This window comes from Neovison vison, chromosome 3, assembly GCF_020171115.1.
Source record: "Neovison vison isolate M4711 chromosome 3, ASM_NN_V1, whole genome shotgun sequence".
NCBI classification, from domain to species: Eukaryota; Metazoa; Chordata; class Mammalia; order Carnivora; family Mustelidae; genus Neogale; species Neogale vison.
This window is the reverse complement of record NC_058093.1, coordinates 142,094,143-142,100,142: the sequence shown is the minus strand read 5'-3', so window position 1 is coordinate 142,100,142 and position 6,000 is coordinate 142,094,143. Positions and strand designations below refer to the sequence as shown.

At 39.6% G+C, this 6,000-nt stretch overlaps 1 protein-coding gene across 3 annotated transcripts in view; it reads left to right on the top strand.

Annotated features, from left to right (window-relative positions):
• The first annotated feature begins 2,216 nt into the window (after positions 1–2,216).
• Positions 2,217–6,000, top strand: part of WDR7 (WD repeat domain 7) — a 367,702-nt gene continuing 363,918 nt past the window's right edge. For all 3 annotated transcript variants that reach the window (XM_044242906.1, XM_044242905.1, XM_044242907.1), the window contains exon 1: positions 2,217–2,395. The gene's annotated coding sequence lies outside the window, so the exon portion shown is untranslated. The remainder of the gene's footprint in view (positions 2,396–6,000) is intronic.

Here is a 6,000-nt window from a genome sequence, read left to right as displayed (position 1 = left end):
GCTTCCCACAGAGGAGGGATCCCAATGTGGAGCTTGATCCCTGAAACCTGGGATCATAACCTGAGCTGAAGGTCACGACTGAGCTACCCAGGCGCCCCTGAAGATACAAGTCTTAATTTTAAGGAATGTTATGCATGTAAAATATATATGGGCATATAAAAATGTGTGACTTTTTGTGAAACAAAAGCGTGTTATTCATTAATATTTGAATCTTTATTTTAGTCCTGTGGCTCAGGACATTGCATGCATTTATATATAGACTTTGGCAATACGTTTTGTAAACTTGGCAGAGAGGGGACAGAGTGTTAGTAGTCTGAAGGCTTCTCATTAAACTTCCTATTAACCTTTGTATTCCTAGGAAAGTATTTGAAACATGTAAATTCAATTAGTATTTGTTGAGTAAAAGTCAACTTTATCGAGGAGGGATATTTTATAGATTTCCTCTACAAACCAAACAAGCTTTAATGAAGCCTACAATTATCCCCTGGTAACTACTCTGTACTTCCCATATTTCCGAAAAGTTCTTATAAATTGTAAAGGGGTTTATGAACTTAACAGTTTAAATGTATTCATCATTACAACAGAGTGAATGAGTATATTGAACCCAATTGTCCAAGGAATTAATTTCTTCTATTTGACATAATTTCCCTGCTCTTCCTTAGCCCCCATGTGATTGCAGGGCAGTTAGTCAAAAGTTGAAGAAAATCGTAGAATCCCAATTTGTAGTACAAGACAATTTCAGAATTGCTGATTTTCAAGTGTTCTATTGACTTCTTTGGTCAACATTATGATCAAGTTTTTATCATGATGGCAGCAGAGCTGGTCTCTACAAATAAATAGGAAATGACACCCGGGACATAAAGGACACTAAATGGCCTAGGTAGGGAGAAGGAGGTGTGCCCCCCAGAACTCATGGGTCTGCAGTATGCTGCTAGGAGGAAGACTGTCTAAGCTGGAAAGAAGGGGAGGAAGAAGTTTGTTATTTGCAGGAATAATACATTGACAGAAAGCCTTTTGACTAAACCAACTCATAGGTCTCTTCTGACGTATTAGTAAGAAAATGATCCTGTCTCAAGGAGTTGTTTCTGCTCTGTTCTAATCGCCTAGTCAATCTCCTAGTCAATCTCCTGCTTCAGACTCATCCAATAGGATTTTGCCACCCAGGACTCAGTCCAAGGACCAGCAGCAAATAGCATTACCTGGGAGCTCCTTAGAAGGGGAGGATTTCAGAAACCACTTTAGACCTACTGAATCAAAAACTTTTATTTTCACGGCCTCTCCAGGTGATTCGTTTACACAGCTTACTTTTGAGAACTGCGATAGAATTCTTGTCCCATAAATGTGTCAGTGAGACTATGCAGGACAAAGATATGAAATGCTTATTTTTTTTCTATCTTTTTAACAGAACTGACCATTGGCGACCAGCATAGCATCATTTTTCCCTTGGCTACTGTTCATTCAACAAATATTTGGGAGGCAGATGGCAAGCATAATAAGTAATATTTATTGAGCTCGTTTAGCCTCCTAGATACCGATGAGGGTATGATGTCTATATTTTATATGGGGCTTGAGGAGAATGAAGAGAAGAAGCATCACGCCCCTGATGACAATAACATTGCGCAGTGGAGGCCCTGGAATCCCAATCGGAGCCTCTCCAAATGCAATCTCACGCTCCACTAGGCTCTACCGCCCACGCTGCGAGGATACACTCATTTCCACTCCTCTACAAGAATGTTGCACAAGGTCAGACTTCTTCTAGCTCAGAAGCCGAGTTCTTCCTCTGGCTCTCTCTGTCGTGGGCGACAGCTAAGTTCGAGGTCAGAGGGAAAAAGTAACCAAATTTCTGAGCTAACACTTTCCAAGTGTCTGGACGGAGTCGCAGGGCAGAAGAGTAAACTTGCAACATCCTGGAAACACCTAGACTTGCCATTTCATTCTTCCCTCCATCTTGGTCCTCCCAGGCTGGGCATTGGAGGCGAGACGAGAGCCTAGACGACACTTCCCATAGTAAAAATGGCGACTGTGCACTCTTTGCCCACAGTCGACACCGTTTGGTCTCCTTGGTAACGGGCCAGCTTCTTTGGCTCCAGCCTCGGCCAGGCAAGTATGGAAATGATGATCATTTCCCGCCCCCTCATTTTTGCGACAGTTGCAGCGAAAGTCACGGCAGTCGGGTGTCAGCTGATTTACTGCAGCGGCGGCGGCGGCAGCGGCGGCCACAGCACCGTGCAACCTCCGCGGGGAGTCGCCTGCTGGGCTCGGGTTGTGGTTTGTCTACCCGGATTTGAGCACCCCACATCTTCCTCGCATAACGTCCTCGTCTAGTCCACCTTTGATCGGGCGCCCGCGGGTGGTGGGACGGACAACATTGCGGCATGAGATGAAACTGTGACAGGTGAGGGGGCTTTCAAGCTATCCCAGGGGGAACCCCAGCCTGGGACCTGCTCGCAGTGGAGGTCAGGGCCCGGGGGTCAAGGGTCACAGACCATTCTGGCCGGGGGCGGCGCCAGCTGTTCGAGCGCTGCTGATGGCAGTTCTGTTCTTTGCCGAGCCTGCAGGTTCAGGCCCACAGCTTGACGCCTTTCCCGGGAGCGGGGTTCAGCCAGGGGTCTTTGGGGTCCCTTGGCCTGGTGAATGACATTTTTTTCAGGTGACACTGACTTTGGTTTTGAGATGGGACCGCCCTGACCTCAGTGGCAATCCAAAGAGTGAGGTGGTTTGTGATGATGAGTGGGTGGTTATTGACAGTGCCTTCGGGAAATGTGTTTGCTTTTAGGTGCGCATGGTCTTTCCTTACCTATTGGTACTCCTTTCCAGTTTGCCCTTGCCTAAGGTGCTAACGTCTGTTAGAGTTTCATCTTTGAGGTGTCACCTACCTGCTCTCCATCCCTTTGCCCTAGGATTTGGTCTAAGGATACCTGCTACTCCCACTGACTTTTGCATCCCAGCATTCTGAAGCCCTATGTTTGGAGTCAGCATTTCCCTACCCTTGGTTCAAAAATTGCATTTAATGTTTTGATTCACTTGCTTTGTCAGTTTCTCAGATCTTAGGCAGAATTTGCTGGTTCTTATAGCTTGAAATTATGGCAGGTACGGTTGCATCTTAGACAGCATTGGCTATGTTGATGCTGCGGATTTTAGGATTCAGTGAGAGGAACAGCTTGCTTTCATGGTAATATTTGCCATAAGCCAAAAAAGGCAGGCTATGACTTTTAGATGCTTATTGCTTAGGACTTTATGGATAAGATGGCAAGAATCATAGTGTGTGAAAGAGAAACTGAGTTTTTGAAATTTTGGTATAACAGATTTTCTTGTTTTATAAGCTACTTGTGACAGTGGAAGGGGAGAGCAGTTTAAAAGTAAAAATAGTGGGGCGCCTGGGTGGCTTAGTGGGTTCAAGCCTCTGCCTTCGGCTCAGATCATGATCCCAGGGTCTTGGGATCGAGCCCCGCATTGGGCTCTCTGCTCAGCAGGGAACCTGCTTCCTCCCCTCTCTCTCTGCCTGCCTCTCTGCCTCCTTGTGATCTCTGTCAAATAAATAAATAAAATATTTAAAAATAATAATAATAAAAGTAAAAATAGTATATTGAAAGGCCTTTATTTACGAAGAATCCAAAACTACCTTGATTTCATTGAAAATAACAGATCTTAGTTATTTCAAATTGGGAAAACAATATAGATAGTAAATGCCTTGTTAATTTCAGTAAGAGATTATTATAGAGAATTTATCTGCTTAAATATCTCTCTTTATTTCTAAAATACTCCAGAGCTCTACTTAAAACTAGACTATATACACTTTCTGTTATTGCCACCTGTACATGCTAAATTTGGAAAGAGCTTGAGAGGTAAATCAAAGGGACTGGGCTTTATTTGAGTATCATTGTGGGAATTTATATTTTAAGTAGTGAGTCTTGTATCTTATAATTTCCTTTTATTTTTTATCTTGGAGGTAAGTTCTGTTTTGAAGCAAAGTGAGTGGTTTATCTATGTAACAGGCTTAGCATTGAACACTTCAGTGAGCTAGTTTTTGTGCCTTTGTCTTGAGAAGAGTAGGAAAACAATTAGGTTCAGTAATGTGCTCTCTGTTAGGTCTGAGTCTTTAAAGTTTGTTTTGGGCCTCAGGTGAAGAGGATTGAATTACTTTTTCTCAATTCAGTGATCATCATTGACTGTTCAAGGTGTGTCTCTGTTTTTTTTTTTCTTTTTTCATTAGCTGTGTTTTATTTCCAATTCCCACACCATTCCCTTGCTCATCAACCCATGAGAAATTGTTTTAATATGCATGATGTGTAACTTTATGTTTGTATGTGTTATTAAATGCATATTGTTTTGGATGCCCACATTTTTTTATTTTTAGAGATACGGTATATTTTTATGTTATATATTACATGTCATGTATGTTATATAATAATATTGTATATTATATATAATATTGTATAATAATGTATATTGTATATTGTAATAATATTATATAATATATAACAATATTATATAATAACACATTATAATTATAATATAATAATTATAATTATTAATTAATCATATATTATTAATTATATTATTAATAATTATTATAATAATTATTAATGATTATAATAATATTGTATATTGTAATAATAATATTGTAAAACCATGTTTTAAAGATCTATTTGTGTCACTGTCCATTGCATCTGACTGCTGATAGTATTTCAGAGATTATATGCATTACAGGTTTCCATCTACTCTCCAATTTGTCGATACCCATTTTACCTTTATTTTCCTACTGCCATAGAAAATTCCATAATAAACATATGTCCAAGACTTCTGGATGTGAGATTTACATCCAGGAATGTGATTTCTGGATCATAGGGCATTTCATATATTTTATCAAAGGACTGCTAGATTGTGCTTCAGAACAAACTGTAATGGTTTGTACTCTTGCAGGCAGTTCTTGGGGATTTCTGTGTCCTTGTAGCTCCACTGTTGCTTAGTGTTATCCAGTGTCCTAGTTTTTCCAGGTTAATTGATACAAAGTAAAATCTCATTTTAAATTACATTTCACTGTTACTAAGGAGTTTGAGCATTTCTTCATGTGCATTTTATTTTTTGGCTTTCCCTCTTGTAAAATTGTTCATCCCTCTCTCATTTTTGAGGTTTCATTCATTTTCTTGTTATCTGCAGAAGCTCTTGTATTTTCTTAGAGACTAGTCTGTTGAATATCTTAAGTATCCATTTTCCTATTCTATCATTTGTAACATTTTTCATGATGTACTTCATTGAACAGAAATCTTCAATTTTGGTATAGTCAGATTTTTAAAAAATTGCCTTATAGTTTGTGCTTTGGGGGTTTTAAGAAGTCTTTCCCCAAATCAAGTCATAAAGTTACTCTTATTTTATGTTTTACTAACTTCATAGTTTCCTTGAAATATATAGGACTTTAGTGCATCCTGAGTCTTTTTATGTCATAAGTAAGAGGTTCAGTTTATTTCCTGCGTAGTGTGCCAGTTTTCCTAGTGGCATTTTCTCCTTTCCCCTTGGATAAAATGCTACACTCATTGTATATCCAGTTGTCTTACATACTCTGAACACTGTATTGTGTTCCTTTGGTTTATCTGTTTGCTCTTGCTGTGACACCATGTGGTTTTCACATAATGGCTTTGTATTAATATTTTTCCCCTATGTGAATAATTCTTCCCATTTTGTTTTAGTCTGTGTTTGAAATAATTATAAATCATAGGAAGTTGCAAAAATAGTACAAAGAGGTCTGGTTCCCCCAATGGTTACATTTTATATAACATTAATTTCCCCCATGGTTACATTTTTATCCAACTATATATAGTACAATAGCTAAACCCCAAAATTGACACTGGTGCAATGCTTGACAGTGGCTCAAGGCCATTTTATCACCTGTGTAGATACCTGTAACCATCGCTGCAGTCAAAATAGAGAACTGTTCCATTACCACCAAGATCTCCTTCCTGCTACACCTTTTTAGTCACATCCGTCTCCTTTCAATCCCAA